This window comes from Homarus americanus, unplaced genomic scaffold, assembly GCF_018991925.1.
Source record: "Homarus americanus isolate GMGI-L3 unplaced genomic scaffold, GMGI_Hamer_2.0 scaffold37032, whole genome shotgun sequence".
Taxonomy (NCBI): domain Eukaryota; kingdom Metazoa; phylum Arthropoda; class Malacostraca; order Decapoda; family Nephropidae; genus Homarus; species Homarus americanus.
Window position 1 is genome coordinate 4816492 of NW_024731852.1, and position 20177 is coordinate 4836668.

Here is a 20177-nt window from a genome sequence, read left to right on the forward strand (position 1 = left end):
CCCACACGACTCTGACCTGCATATACTGCTAATGAATATGATGTATATCTTTGTGTATGAACCTCTGTCCTGCTGGGCAGTGAGAAGTGATACCACCCTCGGTGTCAAGACCTGACTGAATTACTCAGAATAGGTAAACTGTACTCCAAGCTTTGTCAATAAATTTGTATTAAACTAAAAAAACTCCTTCCCTGTTTTCCTTTTATTATCATACTGTCACAGCGACTCTTCCCGCCTCTACTTTCCTTACTCCTACCTCATCTACTTATTTATCCATCTCTGTCTTATTCTATATCTTACTGTCTACTTTTTACTGACTATATCTACCTCTCTCACTTTCACTGCCACAGGAACTTTCTGTAGAGGAATTAGTCTCAATATTCCAACCATCTGTAAACCTCATGCGAACTTAGGAATCGTGACAAGGCAAGGGAAGGAGGGTTTTCTTTGGTGGCATGAGAGCCATATCGGCGAGGGGATCCAGTTTACATTGGGAGTGCATGAGTGCGAGCCTAGCGGGTGTGTGGGAGGACCCGGGAGGTGCTGCCACCACCGGCCACCACAAAAACCTCTCGCTCAAGTTCAAGGCTAGACAGAGTGCGGCAGGCGGTGGGCCCACGCACACATACACTCTCATCCGCCCTCCTTTGACTCTTACCTACACATCCTTTTAGGTTTTTGGCACTTTTATACCCCTGGAAACTAATCTAGTGAAGTGATTTGTGTAATATAGTGTGTAAAGAAAGTAGATATAGTACTTTCGACGAGTGTCATTAAGAATTAAGGTGATAAAGAGGGAAATATCAAGTCATTTGTGAAGTGATTGGTGCTGAGTGGTGTGGTGCCTGGCCTTGGACCAGCAGATAGGTACAAGCAGGTAAGCTGAGGGACTAAGGTGTGTGGGAGCCACGCTGACGCCACCTAAACGTATCCTTGGAGGTTAAGTTTTTTCCTTTTTTTTTGAAAAATAAACTCGTTCTTGTGGATAATCGTACCAATTGAAATTCTCCGAAACAATTGCCCCGGTATATATTTGATACACAATTACATTTATACTCAAATGTGAGAAGTTTGAAGTTGTATATTACTTAACTCCTTGGAAATTTTGAGGATGGTATATGGAGTCTAAGATTAACAAGAAAATTTGACTTTGAAAGCCAGTTTTGATTAAACAGTTTCAACTTGCATCACAACAAAAGTAAGGTAGGTGTGACCTCTAGGCTAATATTTGTATTATTGTTGATGCCCTAAAGTAACTTAGGTCATTCGTTTTCGTGTATTGACATTATTGTAGTCATTTGCATTCAGGTATTGAAATCACGTTAACAAAAAGGCTAAGAACATTGGTAAGACGTAGAGACCTTAGTACGCAAGTTATCCGAGTATGTGGAGTGCTTGATCTGATCAGATCCACTGTGCTATTTGCTGACGAGATAGTTTAGTTTTAATTTAGTTTAACAAATTTATTGACAAAGCTTGGAGTACAGTTTGCCTATTCTGAGTAATTCAGTCAGTTCTTGACACTTGAGGCTGGTATCACTTCTCACTGCCACGCAGGACAGAGGTTCTTACACAAAGAAATACATCATATTCATTAACAGTATATGTAGGTCAGAGTCATGTGGGTGATGTCACTGTTCACTGCCATGCAAGACAGTGGCTCACATACATTGGACGTCATATTCTAATTGAAGACTAATCAGTGTGGGCTAGCAAATTTGGGATAAACAGCAAGAATGTCCCCAAGCACCCCCGATTCAATGTAGTAATTACAAAGTCCATGATACAATATGCCAGGTGGCCTGAAGTCTTTGACAGTGTCACATTCAATAATATAGTGTTCAAGTGTATGCTTTCGAGGTTTATCTCAAAGTTTATAGGCTAGATACGACACGCATTGCACCAATTGGATTGTATGTTTCACAGTGAGAATGTTCTGAGGAAGTATTCTTCATGGGATCTACTGTACAGTATATAGGAGTAATTTGTATTATGGTAAAATTTAGATACACTCAAGTATTATAACTGTTGATACTTAATTTAAGAAACGATAACAGAGTATACGTGCGATGTGTTGATACTGGACATGCGTGGAGCCTTGTAACAGCCAAGATCGTTGGGTGCATTCAAAGCAGAATTGAGAGTACAGCCAAAATCTGTGGTATGATAGTGGTTCCAAAATGATGATTTTACATATTAGAATTATATTTCGTGTATGCATGCATGTTAGTTAATTGTGCTGGTGACGAGAGTGGTGAATAGGTAGGTTTGCGAGTGGCGTAAGATGGTAATATATAGGGAAGTATATGTTTCTATCTTATTTCATTTATCTTTTCCAGATTAATTTTATTTATATTAAATTTAAATGGTTTCTAGATACCCTACAGTATATGCCAGGTTTCTGGAAATGCCGAATTCATTCGATGGTTACTTGGCTCCGGTGACAAATAGGTTGCTCCGGTAACGATGTCAGCTCATTGCACGTGGGATTAGACCTTGTTTGACATTTTTTGCACAACACACTTCACTAGTGCGAACTTTGGACTGCAAATTCTCTAAGGGGTTGTAAACTTACTATGCAACAATCTAACTAGGAAATTATGATGTAGTAACGATATTTGTAATATTGTACAGATATTCAGTAATTGTAATTAATGTTTTTGCTGTTATTTTACTATGATTGTTCAAAGAACACTTTAAAATCTGGTGTATGACCGTTCAAAACTTGGAAGAATTTGCAAGTATGAAATAATTTCTCCCCTTATCCTGTACAAGGCGAGGAGAATGCTGTCATGTATAGTTCTCACTGACCCTTGTAAACAAGACATTATGACACTTATCTTGATTTTTATCACGAGGAAGATAACAGACTATCATCACTTAGTTCTCCAGCCTTCAGAACACTTTTGATTTCATCGTGTTATCAGGGCATGTTTCCTCCTCTAGACCAACATGTACTCATAAATCAATACTTTTCTTTGATACATACAAGCAAAATGTAAATTAATGAAAGATTATTATCATTATTATTATTACCGAGTACATTAAGAACGTAGCAGATATATTACGGTTTGTAATATTATTATTTATTAAAAGTTTTATATAAAAATTATATTAATAATGATAATGATTTTATTAGTTTTGGTGATTTTTAGTCATTTCTAAATTAATGATTTTGCAGTTTTTTTTTCAAACAATAAATTTAAAGTATATATTACTACTACTACTACTACTAATAGTAATAAATTGAATTGCGAATAGACTTATTTTAATGACACTCAAGAAAAGAAACTCCAGTAGCCAAACATTATCATGGCTTCCCGTCTCCTGGTTGTGATGAGCGGTTGCCGAAAAATATGAATCCCAATTCTCACTGGCCTCAACCTAATCGAATCTCTTAGATTTTGAACCATCAAGGCAGTATTTCAATCTCAATTGCTTGGTTTGGACCCAGTAGGGCTAGGTCATTAGGTCATAATCTTAATTGTGTGTATCGGTTAGGTTCGACCAGTCACGTGTGGTCAGTTACCTGGTAACCAAGACGAATTACTTATCATTCACAAATATCAAAAGTGAATCGCTGTTTCTGGTTGCCAGTCTCCATCTCTCAATTTTGCTGAAGAGCTAGCTATATAAAGCTGTGTAGGCTACAATTTAAACAATTATGACTACACACTAGCTAAACAGACCATGCTTAACCTAACCTAACAGTCTGAGGGTAAGTTTGGATTGTGTTCATTGTCCGATGCTTTTCACCGCGCAAGTGTAATATGGCCAAATAGTTCTCGTTTGTGCTCAAGTTATGCGATACTTGGCTCACTAGCAAAACTATGTGAAGAACCGGACCAAATTACTTCTAGTGCCACTTCCAAACTGAGAGCCCTTGGTGGGATAAAACGTTTGTTTTTTAAAGTACTCTGAAGCTGACAACAGATTCCGGCACCCAAACACACTTTAAGAAAAACCGTGATAATTCTAAATAGACCAAAGTCCTAAGGGGTCCCAAACCTACTTGATCGCAGTTATAAGGGGCCCCAAACCTAATGGGTCATCAGTTCTACGGGGCCCCAAACCTAATGGGTCATCAGTTCTACGGGGCCCCAAACCTAATGGGTCATCAGTTCTACGGGGCCCCAAACCTAATGGGTCATCAGTTCTACGGGGCCCCAAACCTACTGGGTCATCAGTTCTACGGGGCCCCAAACCTACTGGGTTACAGTTCTAAGGAAACCCAAACTTGATGGGTCCGCTCTAAGGGGCCCCAAATCTAATGGGTCTAAATCTTTAGGTTCCCAATCACTAGTTAGGTTACGTTAAAACCCATTTGACCTGCAGCCGCTCGTTTACTACCATAATTAGCATATCTTCCCTACGAATGAGTTTTTGCCCAGGTACTCGTCCGATTACGGTTAATTTGGTAGATATTAACTACAGATGCTTTGAAAATAAAATGTTAATCTACATTTATACCTAACCTGTCCAAATGTTTTCCCCAATTTAACTTAACATTTCTCCATAGGCAAATTGACCAAATCTACCAATCCCCAAACCTAACCTAACCCGAACATACGAATCCCGGAGTTTTAGTATGAAAATTCAGTCCAATTTTGCTGTCTTGTGAATTGGCACCAGTCATCCACACTACACCAGAGGCATTACTGTCCTTTAGAAACAATGTCGATACATCTGTTGGTGAACTTCAAACCATAATTTATTGAATCAAAATTTTCCCTATTTTCTAGAAAATGACAACCAATATTTTTGATGTTTGGTTCTGACATCGGCAATATATATAACACGATTTGTAATTCGGTTTGTGGCCGATGTAAAAAAAAAAAATATTTTTGAGCGAGGTCTTGTCTAGACTGGCCACAACAAAGGAATAGAGCAAACAAAATATCCGGGTGTTTGATCTTTGACTCCTTTCAAGTTAAAGGAAATGGTTATATTACAGATTTCGTCCCTATTCAGGTATTGTAAAATCGGTTGGGCATCAGACAACTAGACCGGCTCTAAAGAACTCCCAAGTGCCCGCCTAACTTATGACTTTTACTATTGTTTAGAAATAAAAAAAAACTAGTGGAATAAATATTTGGAAAGTAGAGTTTAAAATTGTAGGAAATGAGTCTTTTAGGTTCCTCTCTGGCTGCGGATTCCCAAGTTTCTGTTACTACTTTAATTTTATCTCCTAACTGGTGCTACGTAAGCGTGTATAGTTATGGTGAGAGCTTCAGCGTGGAAATTTGATGCCATTTTTGAAGTAACTTTGTGATTTAGTTTTTAAGTCAGCCGTACAAAGGCATCTTCACGCCTACACTTACCAGAAAAATTCAACTTAGTCCAACCAACCACCGAGTCTGTTACTATTATTGCCACCTTTTAATTTTGTTACAACTTTGTATAAAATGATATATGGGGAAACTGGGCCACATTAAATATTTCTGAAGTGTTTGATCTTGACCTAAAATAATGAACGGCCTGTACACCAATAAAACTACTTGAACAAAATGTATCCCTTTTTTTATGTTTGATCTTGAGCCTCTGAACGTGGGTCCCATTGCAGTGGTGCGGACATAACACATTGGATACTAAATTCGGGTACACACAAAGTCACTGGCTGTCGCTGCTTGATCGCCTTCACTTCCTCAACGAGAGTTTATGTGTCTATTCACAGTTGAGTTGATTGTAGGTGCTGTGGAACAGGAAGTGGACGCTCTATCCATGTAAGCTGCTTTGCTTCCCCTTCACTCCCCTTATTTCTTGAAGAATCGACTAGCATATATAGTTAATTGACACAGGTGTGGATATTCCGAAGATTACCACCTAACCTAACTTAACATAACCTAACCACCCCCAGGTATAGCGTTTGGAGGATAATCTTCTATTGGAATATGCTGAGATGTCTATTCTTCCGATGATCCTATAGCTGCAGGCCACGTGTGTGTGATTCTTGATCCTCTACTAAAAGTCTAACGATATTAACTTGGCGATTGAAAATTTTTAAGGAAATTTTGTGTGGATATGATAATACATTTAATATTTGACCCCTCAACCTCACCCCTCCCCCTCACCCTCATCCCTCACCCTCATCCCTCACCCTCATCCCTCAACCTCACCCCTCACCCTCATCCCTCCCCCTCAACCTCACCCCTCAACCTCACCCCTCACCAGTGAGAGTACTGGTGATGAGTGTGTGTGAGAGTACTGGTGGTGAGTGTGTGTGAGAGTACTGGTGGTGAGTGTGTGTGAGAGTACTGGTGGTGAGTGTGTGTGAGAGTACTGGTGGTGAGTGTGTGTGAGAGTACTGGTGGTGAGTGTGTGTGAGAGTACTGGTGGTGAGTGTGTGTGAGAGTACTGGTGGTGAGTGTGTGTGAGAGTGCTGGTGGTGAGTGTACTGGTGGTGAGTGTATACTGGTGGTGAGTGTGTGACTGGTGGTGAGTGTGTGTGAGAGTACTGGTGGTGAGTGTATGTGAGAGTACTGGTGGTGAGTGTATGTGAGAGTACTGGTGGTGAGTGTGTGTGAGAGTACTGGTGGTGAGTGTATGTGAGAGTACTGGTGGTGAGTGTATGTGAGAGTACTGGTGGTGAGTGTGTGAGAGTACTGGTGGTGAGTGTATGTGAGAGAGACCTGGTGCAGCAGTAGATAATAAGCTATATATCTCCCCTGGCTCTTCTGACCATCTAGTGATTGTGTGAGAGGAGAGAGAGTGTGTGAGGAGAGAGAGTGTGTGAGGAGAGAGAGTGTGTGAGGAGAGAGAGTGTGAGTGTGTGTGAGAGAGTGTGTGAGAAGGGTTTGGTGTTGCAGTTGAGGGGTGTTGTAAAGGCTTCTGTCTCCCTTAGCTGTCATTGCCATTCCTGGAAGCGGCCTTGGCAATATGGGAGTAACCGGTGGTGGAATCTGTCTGTGGCACGGCAGGTTTGAGCGACACGTTGATGTGTATGTGTGTTTTTATGCGGCGTGAGTACATGTATGTGTATAAGTATATGTGTATGTGTGCGCGCCTGTGTATGTTTTTATGTGTGTGTGAGTGGGTGTAACTGAGTGCATGTGTATTACTCTTTATTTTATTTTTAGTTTTGATTTAAGCAGCTATTTTATTGTGCACCTCATACTCATCCTGTGAGTGGTTGCATAAAAGGATTACAGAGCAAATGTTACAAAGGGTCTTTGTCAGACCCCAGTGGTTAAGTTGTTGTGGCATTGACTGTTATAGAGTATTTTTAATACATTGTCTGTCAAGAGTTTTACCATGGCGTTGTACTAGGCGCACCAACAGTACAGTATGCTTGGAGCTGTCCCTCAAGGTTTCACTTTCTCACAGTCTCGGATGTTGTGTTGGAGAGTGTGACCATATCTGGCCATCATACTTTATTATTGCATTGTTTATATCTGTATTAAGAGCATACTGCCAGAGGTACTTATATCTTAACATTAGTCGAACAGTGACAACTTGTGGTCTATTGATCTTGTTACTGGCACATGTTACACGTCTGGTCGAGTAGACAGTGGGTCGAATAGTACTTGTGTGCACTTACCAGTTTGCTTCGGATAGTTAATTTTTGTAATTGCCCTTTTATTGACCTGTTTGACAATCCCAAATTATAGTCAGTAAGACGTAAATTTTAACAAGGCCATCAACTCTTACCATGTCCACGGACTCCTATGGGAGAGTGGATCTACAGGCGCTTGATCTTAACACTCATCAGCAAGTCGCGAATACTGAGTCTGCCTTGAGTGTTAGGAGTCAGCCGAGAGATGTAAGGAGTCAGTGATGGTGAGACTGTCTGTGGTAGTGACTGAGGGCGGTGAGTATGACAAGCAGTTCAGTTTATAGAGTAGATGACCACTTATTAATGCTATCTTTGTTATAATTAGGCTGAGTCACACTAGTAGCACTCCCAGTCCTCTCACAGGCGGTGTTGAGGGTCGCCAGTATACAGTAGATGGTCTGTTAGGTGTTGTTTTCAGTCTCGAGGCTGTGTATGTATGTATGTATGTGTGTGTGTATGTATGAATTTAGGTGTGTGTGGGCGTGTATGTCATTGTACGGACATGTGTGTGTGTGTGTGTGTGTGTGTGTGTGTGTGTGTGTGTGTGTGTGTGTGTGTGTGTGTGTGTGTGTGTGTGTGTGTGTGTGTGTGTGTGTGTGTGTGTGTGTGTGTGTGTGTGTGTGTGTGTGTGTGTGTGTAAACTATGTATGTCTTTATAAAAGGCGTTTGTGTGCGAGTTTGTGTCTGAATGAATTTGTACGTATGTTTTTGCCCGAGTGTATGCATAAATGTATTTTTTAAATGTTTATGTATTTTGTTTTAGTGCCTGTGTATGTTGCTGCGGTATGTGTGTGTATTTATGTATTTTGTGAATGTCTCTGTTTATGTATATTAGGGTAGTGCTTGTGTATTTTTTGACCCCGTGTGTGTGTATTTTTCCTGTAACTACTGGTATAGATATGTGTATGTGCTAAATGTTAATATATACCTATGTGTGTAGGGGCGGGTAGCCTGTGTAGTTTCATCCATGCGTGTGAATCGTCAGTATATTCACAGGTATAAGTTGTATATATATATGCCTGTCAATTAACATTCCTTGCATATCCTCTGTATAATGTAAGGAATGTCTATCTCAACCATGTGTGCTATAACGATCTGGAGTCGAGTCCCTTTTACGCGCTTCGAGGCTCCGAATTGCTGTATAACTTGCCTGGGAACTCCTTTACTCCCCATAGATGGCGTGGTAGTTTCTCATTTGGCTTAAGTTCAGGTCGATTGAAGTGTCAATTTTTATCTGTGACTGTACGCTCTCCATGTTTCGCTCGTATATCTACATAGCATACCTGTACACCTGAACCACGCGTTAATTATAGTTTGTTTTTTTTACTTTGGTTTATACTTTGTCTAACTACGTACAGTCTTGTGAATTTGTTGCTGTTTTGTCTTCTCTGGGTAACTGTTGGTTTTGGGGTAGCTTATGTATGTGTGTTTATCAATTGTCAAAGCACATTCATACTATTAATTTATTCTTCTTGTCTGGCTGCGTATGTATACAGAGATTCCTGCCTCCGATAAGTTTGTTTTTATTTGATGGCCTAATGTGATTATTAACGCCTTTAAAGACCTTCGCTAATGCCATTATGAACCGCAGTGCTTATTTATTGTTGATATTTTTTAATTCTAGTTCGTCTTTTGTCGTTATCTTGGCCTCTTTTATCCCTTCGTCAGGTAAAGTATATAATAGTTTTACCAGTGTCGCCTTAAAAAACAGACGAGCGTTTTCATTGACTGGTGTTGCTCGTCTAGTTGTCAATATTTTTTTTCCCACTTGTAACCATCTCTTACCTGTAGTTTTACCTGGTCATTTGTTTAGTGTTTGGTTTGGATGTTTGGATATTTGAGTTTTGCTGTTTTCCTACCTAGATGATTCTGTTTTGTTTGTTTGCTTGTCTGGATACTTGGTTTTGTTTGTTTGTCTGAATGGAATAAGATTTACTTGGTTTGTCTATATGATTTTTGCCAATTAGTTTTTCCATGCTTGAATAATATACTTGTTTGTAAGTTCATCATTGTTTTATTGACCATAGATATTTACTAAGTTTTGTCAATTTGTTTGTTTTTCACTAATTTGTTTGAGTGAGGAACTGAATCCGTTCTTGTTTTAGTGTGTGTGTGTGTGTTTGATTTCAAGTTTTGTTTGTGTGACTGGCAAAACTTTTTCTTGTTTTTATGCCGCCATGTAAAGCCCACGAGTCTGAATCTGCATGTTAATTGAGTTCTGTATTCTACTGTAGTCTACTGTGTTTGTTAAGGGGAAACTGTTAGCCGAGTTTGTATGTGTAACTAATAGATATAATAACTCTGGGCGATAACTATAGTAAGGGTGGATTATTTCTGTAAGTTTTGACATTGACCTCAGCTGACTTTAACCTATACTGAACTGTATAAAACAGGGCAGATATCTGAGTATGGAAGCTTCTCTGTTTCTGTTGTAATGTGTGATTAAAAATGTTCCGATGTATCTTAGTTTAAACAGTAATATACCTAATGGTGAAAAATGAATATAACTTTACATGGGTGAATAAAACTAGTAGCATAATTATATTTCCAGTGTTATAAAAGTAAACAGTATTCCTAGTATCGCTATCTAACTTACCTGCCGTACCTATCTAATTAACCTAATGGTCACCCTACCTAGAGGTAATCATAACGACGGGAGGCGGCCAGGTGGGTGTGTAGGATCGCTTCAATAGTCTTGTCATTATATTCCTCATCAATGAAAATATCTGTAAATGTCTTTGGTAATATGTCTGGATAGCATTTTCTGGCCACCCCTGATATTTACAACTGATATAACAATATTAGCGACTCTTCATACCCGTGCTTGGTGATCTGTGTACGGTGTTCTTCAAGATCTGTTCTGTCTGCTGGTGGTGCTAATAGATCATGTTGTTAGCTGTCTTGGTTTAAATATCCCCATCACACTTTGACTTGAGCATAAAGTGGAGCATATAACTCACTGTCACGGCTAGCAATATTTGCTCTGGTAGGCTCCATCACTGCGAATGTCCTGACCTTTGGGTTGTACAGAACAAATCTGTTTATTCTGATATTTTCACCCAGACAATACGATTTTTAAAAGTTATTCTCGCTGTCGGTGTTGCAGATATACAGCAGTGTGTGGCCATAACAACTGATGACACACTAAAAAGGATTCTGTGAGTGTTTACCCCATCGACTCGGCTACACCAGTATGATATTTTATCACTACTTTTGCTTATACTATATTTGTGACATGAACACCACCTGGGTCTTATTTTCCACGAGATTCATAACTTACTAAGGCTATTTGGTTGTCAGTGTTGTGTTTTTGTAACTTTTTCATCTCCTTATCAGTTCTAGACAGGGCTAGGGGACTGTTGTGCACTGACCATAGAGTTATATAAGCTTATTTAGTCCTCCCTTTCCGGATTATTTTCCCTTATTTTTTCTCGCACACTACACACACACACACACACCCATACCACCTCAACCATACCATAGTCATTGGCCTTTTTCAAGTTCATATTGTTTGTTCAGGTCTTGGTGTTCATATTTTGCCCCAGCCGCCTTGGTGCGCCTCAACAGCTAACTGATCTACCCTACGTATTCTTATGAGCTCACCACCTAATCGTTCTGTCTATTCCCTTACTGCTTGACCTTCATCATACACACATTTTGTTCTTGTATCTAAAATCTTGACATTCGCTTTACATTTCCCTTTACGACCAATTATACTGTACATAATAAAATTTGCGGTCTTGACTTACGCAGAACTCTGTCACCAGCAAGAGAAGCAGATAGTCTTATTACTTTACCAGACGATGAATCTGATGCAACTGCAGAATCTTGAGCTGATGGAGCCAAACCTATCTAGATTTACCGTGAACTTTTTTTTTTGGGGGGGGGGGGGAAACAGTGACTGATAACCACGCCATCACCCGCTGTTTCTCAGGAATCACTATAACAATCTTAATTTAACCTTGTGGGTGAATCTATTGGTTGAGTCTGACTACAAAGGCTCTTTTTAGTCTTTTCCAGTTATTGTACAGGAGGAGAGAAGCCTGAAAGAAAAAGGTATGATGTTCGCATGATGAGGTTTTGTTGTGTTTGATATACGTGGTGAGGTGAGAGGTCAGGTCAGGTCAGGTCAGTGAGGCTTGATTTCAATAAACATCATCGTTATATATAAGCATTTTGAACACTTTTAATATACTATACAAGTAAATGCTCGGTTGAAAATCTAGAAATGCAATAACTCGTGTCGTAAAAGGTCGGTTCATTACTAATATAAGGTGTACATAACTTTCTGGTGGCGTGGTATTAATGGCTCATAAACCCCCAACTTTGTCTAACATTAGGGCCAGACTTAACCCAGCCCCATCATACTGTAGAAGGTATGTCGTTCTCCAATGGTCACGGCGTATTGAAGTGTCCAATTTGTAAGAGGTGGTGATATGTATAACAACTAAGAGTATAAGTGATTTTTTTTTCGTTTTTTTTTTGCTGGCCGATATATTGTCTGGCTTGACTTGTGTATCGGTTGTATTTGTCTTTGCCGATATATTGTGTCTGACTTTTGTGTATCATTTGTGTGTTTGTCTTTGCTGGCCGATATATTGTATCTGACTTTTGTATATCGGTATATTGTTTCTTCTATCAGTACCCGATATTTTTTTTACCGATATATTTTAATTTTTTTTTCCGATTTCATTAGTGTTAATTTATTCCGAAACACCTTTTTATTGTTGTTTCATCTTGTTGTTAAAGTTGTTTCTGTATATCAATGTATGGTTCGGATATGAGATTATTGTTGTTTTAATTAAGCTGTGTTTGGTTACTTCCGTTGAGCGCTTACCTTTCTTCACCTGTTTGATGGAGGTGTTTCGCGCATGAGGGGGTAGTTTGTATTGTATATATAGTGTTGTGTGTGTGTGTGTGTGTGTGTGTTGACAAGTACAGTATGTTTTTGTGCGTATCATATGTTTGTGTGCGTATTATACATGTGTGTGCCTGCGATTATGGGTGGTTGTATGCGTATGTGAGTAGCTACGCCAACAGGTTTACTCTCGCTTGGTTATATCCGCCGCGTATCAGTTACGGAATGTGTTTAATAGTGTTACTGAAGACCAATGGGGTGGTGGGGGGGGGGTAACACTATACTAATTACATAGGATTCTTTAAAAGTGCGTGAAGTATTGTGAGGCATTCTCTCTCTCTCTCTCTCTCTCTCTCACATAGGACTAAGGTTCATATCTCAGAGCGTTAGGAACAGGACAAACGAGGTTATCCTTAAACTATAGCTGGGCACACGTAAGACTTCACTTGGATTTGAGGCTCAGTTTTTGGTTACCGTCCTATAGAATGGATATCGATTCCCTAGAAAGCATTCACTGGGGGGTGGCATTAGGGACCTTGAATATAGAGAGAGATGAAAAAACCTGAATTTGTATTTTCTTGTGAGATGTAGAGTGAGGGGCGATATGATTATCCAGAAGTGTAAAAATGGAAGATGGGGTTAAATAAAAGGTGATGTAACTAAGGCACTTCAACTATCAAACCAGGAGCGAACACGTAGTAATGGTTTTAAATTAAACGAATTGTGATTTAAACATGAAACAGGTGAACATTGGTTTGGAAATAGTTGGTGGTGGGTGGAACCAATTACCAAACGCTATTATTAACTCAGACTGGTTGGGAAGCTTCAAATATAGGGTAAACAGATAGGTATGGGTGGTGAAGGCTGGGTGTTCTGGCTGCTCTCTCTCTCTCTCTCTCTCTCTCTCTCTCGTGTTTTTTCCACTTGTTCTCTGATAATTCTAATCTCAAGTGTCCTGTGTTTGTTTACCTGTGTGTGTTTACCTGTGACTGTTGTACTCATTAGGTGTTTTTTTTATATATGTTACTGTATATAATTCTCTTGGCCGCTGCTTACATGTATTGAACACATTTTTTTTGTATTTGTTGACGTTAATATGGCTTTTAAAATGAACTGGTAGTACCCTGAACCTAAACCCGTCATTGGTATTCGATGTTTATACACCGTGTTTATACCCTCCTAAACTTGTCTCTGGTTGTTGGCAGGGCCGGATTAAGGGTCTCGTGGGCCTGTGGCTAATTAAGTCCAGAGGGCCAATCTCAGGCTATTTGTATAGGTTAGGGTATATAGGCTAATATGTATGTATGTATGTGTATGCTTGTATGTATATTTTATAGCTTTACAGCTTGTTTATTAGGGCTACGAAACACTAAACAAATGCAGTCACCCACATAGTGACCACAGTATCACCGGTCATAACACTAGTTTATTTACATGTATATAATTATGGCAGTTATGGATTTTTAGTTACATATCTGTTACAATCTCTTCAATACATATACAGTTATAAACTACTATTTTATAAGTATTTTATCACTCAAAATCTCTCGGCTGAAAGACCGTAAACAAACTCCCGTCTCCCGCGACTGAGAAGCTCTAAACCTTATACTTTGGCCAATAGCATCAGACTTTTGTCATCGAGAGCCAATCGCAGCTCGAGAAGTCTTCTCCCATTTGCGAACCCCGAGGTAGGAATACTCTCTTGCCCAGGGCGGTAAATTTGAACGTCAGTGGCGCAAAATATAAACAGTAGTGAGATCTAAAATACTGATCGCCAGCCGGACAATAACTCTGATATTTCAAATCGCCCGCCAGGATTTCTATCGCCTGTGGCGACCGGACTAGCTATTTTGTGCTAGTCGAAGAGACCTACTAGAGAAAGGCTTATATTTTTGTAACGAATTTTGTGGACCTATTTTTCTTTTGGGCCTGGGGCTACAGCACCATTAATCCGCCCCTGGTTGTTGGTACCTGGTACTTTTACGCGCTTTTACTTGTCCAGTCTGGACTCCGGTTATTTTTTTACCCGGTTAAACCTGTCACCGGTATCCATTACAGTTGTCTCTGGTACCCGAAATGGTTTATCACTCCCTTAAAGTTGCCCTTACTGTCCGTAATTGTATTTTTCAGCCCCAGCCATAATTGATAAGTACCTCCGATTACTGCCAAGTGCGTCCTGAGATAAGATACATTGATAGCCCATAGTTTTCCTCTTGTTTGTGAATATATATATATATATATATATATATATATATATATATATATATATATATATATATATATATATATATATATATATATATATATATATATATATATTCTTGTTTGTGCTGTACCATATTCTTCTCTGTGGTCTGTATATAAATTATCCCGCCTTTCTTGTGTGTCTCTTCTAACTATTTTCTCAAAGGCACCACACCATATTTTCTTAGCTATCCTTACATCTACTAGTATTTACCTGTTTACACGAAGATGTCATATATTTTTGTACCCATTTCATTACATTACGCTACAAGTATATATCATATATTCCAAGTTATCTGTTTACACCACGTACAGTATCTCTTAGTATACACCGGGAGATATAAATGCCATGTTATTTTTAGTTATTTCGTTAATATTGTTATCTCTTAGGCAAAGCTAAAATACTTGCCGACTTTTCTTACTTGTATTTTGTGTTTATACGAAACTTAACTCACTTTTCATGCTTCTGTGTTACATATGACTGTTATTATTTAGTGACATAATATTTACCTTAACTGACTCGGCTGGTCTGGTTATTACAGTTGATATCTTCGTGTTGTTATTACGTTCGTTGGTATAAATGTCCTGCACGTAAACTATGTTAGTCTTATCTCAACATGCACCTAACCTAACCTGGAGCGTACTGGTAATATAATTTTCTTACTGAACGACTTGTGGCTTTAATGGCATAAAAATTACAGCCTCATGAAAAGAGGGGGTGGGAGGGGAGGGGAGGGATGGGAGGGGGTCGATGTTAGAGATTAGATTTTTTTTAGCTTGCCCAGGAGGGGGCTAGTTTATTGGGCACCCCCTTGCATCCTGTGCAAGGTGAAGCGCAGAAGCGTTTACAGTGCCCAGTGCTTGCCTTTATGACTCGTGCATTAAGGGCGTAAAAGCCTGAAGGGTCATGGGTTTTGTCAGCAAGTTACATAAAGTGACAATGATGAGTGTGTGGGGGGAAATTTCCCGGTACAATTTATCTGTTTATGGCAAAGCGTGGCAGGTCCCTAATAATGTCAAGTGCCAGGCCATAGCCATAGGCACTGACAATATTGAGGGACATACCGTTTAGTGTGATTGTGTTGGTGTGTACGTCGGTAGTGTCGGCTTCAAGGGGGACGTCGAGAGGTTGGTAGGGGACGTCCTTCTTGGCGTAGATACGTAGCCCACGTGCATGTCCTCATGGTGGTCAATTGATGTGGAGAACTGGAGTGGATGGGCCCCAGGTGCCGACAGGGGGCCGGGGATGGAGTCCTCGGGTCCGTGAGCGCGCGGTGGGATGGGAGAGGTGCCCGGGGATGGATGTCAGGGATGAGCTAGTAGAGGGGTAGAATGGGATGGGGATAAAAGGATAAGGAGTGGATGGGGGAGGAGAGAAGGATAGATGAGGTTGTGGCGAGGTCGTTATGTATATACACATCTCCAGCCTTAGTATAGGAAAAGGGCCTAGTCTGTCAGCCTCCACCGTTAATTCCTCATTGTTTCCTGGTCTAAGGGCGGTGGGAAGGAGTGTGTGTGTGTGTCCGTCCCTCTCTTCCTCCGTTATTGATCCTTTCCGTCTTTCCCACTCTTTGTTGCCTGCTGTTGAACGTGTCTTTGCTTGCCCTTGAACGCCTCTGTGGTTGGCCTTGAACGTCTCGTGGTTGTAGGTGAATGTCTTTCGTCTCGTCTTGCTGCTGCTTCTCCTTTTCGTCCTCCTTTTCCTTCTTCGTCCTCTTCTTCCTCTCCTCCCTCTCCCTCTTCTTCCTCTCCTCCCTCTCCCTCCCTTCTCCATCATCATGTATTTTACTTGACCGCGATTTATCACATCAGAGTCGGATTGTTTTGTCCTTGAACGGCCGCCATTTGTCTTCTTTCAAAGTCTGTTTGTTTTTCTTGAACTTTTCCCAGTTTTTTCTGTTTCCTGGTACGTTTGTTGGTTTTTTCCTAAACGTCGGGTTGTTTTTCTTGGTTGTTATTGTGTATGTTTTCTGTTTTTTCCTTCTATGTTTCCCCTTAAACGTTTCCCCCTTTTTTTTGTTTTGTTTTTTAATTGTCCTTAATTTTCCTTGAACGTTTCCTGGTTTTCCTTCCCTGTTTCCCCTTAAACGTTTCCTGGCTTTCCTTCCATGTCCTTAATTTCCCTTAAACGTTTCTCACTTAACCTATATCATCCATTGTTTACATGGAGTATTTACCTGTTTCTCTTAATGGTTATTGACTTAAAAACGTTTCCTGGCTTTTCCTGGCGTTTCCTTACATATTTTCCTTGTTTTCTTGAGTGTTTTCTTTTTACCTTGACTATATCTTGGTCTTCCAGCCAGAATTACAGCGTTGTTTTACCGCAAATCGGGTTAAGAAACGTTACCGAGACGGGGGAAAGCTATTCATTGTATTAATAGATATTTAGGCTGCGTTTAAAACTCTGAAAGTTGAGTTTATACATTAAATAACTCTGCATTTGCGACAGAGAGAGAGAGAGAGAGAGAGAGAGAGAGAGATAAGAGTGAACAGATGAAGAGAGAAACAGAGAGAAGGGAGAAAAACAGAGAAGAGAGAAAGATAAGTGAACAGATGAAGAGACAGAGAGATTGCTAGAAGGACGAATTTAGAGAAATACAGAGATAAGAAGAGAACGTGAGTGGAATTGAGGAGGAGGAGGAGGAGGAAGAGGTAACACGTAACACAACCCGTATCAACATAACACAACCCGTATCTACTTGACCTATACTGTTACATAACTCTGTGTGTGGGTCTGACTGTCTTGAATAACAATGCTTAAGGAGAATCATGTCAGGGGTTTTGATACCTTTGTGTGTGTGTGTGTGTGTGTGTGTGTGTGTGTGTGTGTGTGTGTGTGTGTGTGTGTGTGTGTGTGTGTGTGTGTCAGTACTGCACCGATGTTTAAACTCGGACACACACACACACACCATCATCATCTTATTTACACACATACAAACGCCTCTCAAAACAGTTTATACCAGAATATTAAACTACTGTTGTTATGGTCAGTTTACTCTCGAATAACACGCGGGGGGGGTGAGGGGATGGGGAGGGTGAGGGGGTAGGATAGGGGAGGGTGGGATAGGGGGGGTGAGGGGGGTAGGATAGGGGGCAGCTAGTAAGAACCTGGTGTCTGTATTAATATATTTTTTTTTAATTTACTTTTTTGTTTCCTTTTTCTTTTAGTCATTCCCATACGTTAGTGAGTCGGCTTCTTTAACCCGTGTTTCCATATACGTTCTTCTGACTCTCCTGTTTTCTGTGGTTTTTAGTCAGATGTTCTTTCAGTTTCTCTCTACCTTGTTCCTCTATCTTGTTCCTCTACCCCTTGTTCCTCCCCCTTTTGTTCCTCCATCTTGTTCTTCCACCTCTTGTCCCTCCATCTTGTTCCTCTACTCCTTGTTCCTCCCCCTTTTGTTCCTCCATCTTGTTCCTCTACCCCTTGTCCCTCCATCTTGTTCCTCTACTCCTTGTCCCTCCATCTTTTGTTCCTCCATCTTGTTCCTCTACCCCTTGTCCCTCCATCTTGTCCCTCCACTCCACCATATCCCTCCACCTTTTGTTCCTCCACCTTGTCCCTCCACTCCACCATATCCCTCTACCTTTTGTTCCTCCACCTTGTCCCTCCACTCCACCATATCCCTCCACCTTGTCCTTCCACCCTAACTTTCCTCTTGACCACCTCTCTCATTGACTCATTCCTGGCTCTTGATCAAGTCACGTCTAAAGAACAGCTCGAGAGGAATACTATAAACATTCTCAGTCCATGTGTCTACGAGTTATAATATGCTTGATTGTAAACAGTAAAATCTCAGACAAGTTCTATATTCGGTTTATTTTTTCCATCTTTCAGAGTTGTGACATTTTGACAAGACCCGGTGTACTTTTTCCCTCCCTTAATCGGCTAAGTTATGTGATTAGGGTTTATCAGTCATTTAATACATGGGGTTTCATGTCTCATATGTTCATCCTTTGTTTGGTCGCTTCGTTTAATGACTTGCAGTGTGTGTGAGCCGCGGATCCTAGGTGACCTCCAGCCTCTTCAGGAGTAATTACATTCACGTTTAATTCATTAAGACGTCCATTCAACAGCACCCCCCCTCCCCCCCCCACATACATAATGGTTGCCCCTCGTGTAACGAGGATGGCCGGCCCTTGGGCCACCTAGGCGTGAATTTGTTTAAGGTGTAGAAGCTGTCGCCAACACAATAACTACACCCTAAGTTAACGAGCTGTGTGACCCAGTGTCAAGGAATAGTCCGAGAAGACCGGACAACTCGCCAACTGCTCTGGCTAACCATCACCCCGTAATACGATCCGCAAAACGATTAACATCCAGGTTCCCAATTACTGCTGGGTAGACAGAGGCAAATGGCGCAAAAAAACTTGCCCATAGTTTCACCCTGCCCAGGGATCGAACCCGGGTTCGCTCGTTTGCGGGGTGATCATGCTGACCATTACACTACAGGTCGCCAGCACACTCACACTCCAGGACATTCTACCATCCTGTATAGCTAACTTTTTTTTTGCCCTCTACTTTCACTATATGTGAGTAACTCTTTAACCTCTCAGAACCTTCACACACCTCTCAGAGCCTTCACACACCTCTCAGAACCTTCACACACACCTCTCAGAACCTTCACACACCTCTCAGAACCTTCTCACATCTCATAACCTTCTCACATCTCACACCTCTCAGAACCTTCACACACCTCTCAGAACCTTCTCACATTTCTCATAACCTTCTCACATATCTCAGAACCTTCTCACGCCTCTCAGAACCTTCTCACACCTCTCGGAACCTTCTCACGTTTCTCAGAACCTTCTCACATCTCTCAAAACCTTCTTTCACCTCTCAGAACCTTCACACACCTCTCAGAACCTTCTCACGTCTCTCAGAACCTTCTCACATCTCTCATAACCTTCTCACGCCTCTCAGAACCTTCTCACACCTCTCGGAACCTTCTCACACCTCTCAGAACACCTCTCAGAACCTTCTTTCACCTCTCAGAACCTTCACACCTCAGAATCTCCCCACACCCCCTCAGAACCTCCCACACCCCTCAGAACCTCCCCACAGAACCTCCCCACACCCCCTCAGAATCCTCCCCCACACCCCTCAGAACCCCCACACCACCTCAGAACCTCCCACACCACCCTCAGAACCCTCCCCACACCCCTCAGAACCTCCCCCACACCCCCGAGAACCTCCCCACACCCCTCAGAACCTCCCCCACCCCTCAGAACCTCCCACATCCCAGAACCTCAAGAACCTCACACCCCCTCCCCCACACCCTCAGAACCTCCCCACATCCCTCAGAACCTCCCCACACCCCCGAGAACTCCCCACACCCACCAGAACCTCCCCAACATCCCTCAGAACCTCCCCACACCCACCAGAACCTCCCCACATCCTCAGAACCTCCCAACACCCACCAGAAACTCCCCACACCCCTCAGAACCTCCCCACACCCCTCAGAACCTCCCCACACCCACCAGAACCTCCCCAGAACCTCCCCACACCCCCCAGAACCTCCCCAC

The 20177-nt window shown here is 41.3% G+C and overlaps 1 protein-coding gene across 1 annotated transcript in view; it reads left to right on the forward strand.

Annotated features, from left to right (window-relative positions):
* Positions 1 to 583: 583 nt before the first annotated feature.
* The window catches only part of LOC121867861 (solute carrier organic anion transporter family member 74D-like), a gene marked incomplete in the record, with an annotated part of 255675 nt that continues 236081 nt past the window's right edge, over positions 584 to 20177 (forward strand). The window contains 1 exon segment of the mRNA XM_042367986.1: positions 584 to 1198.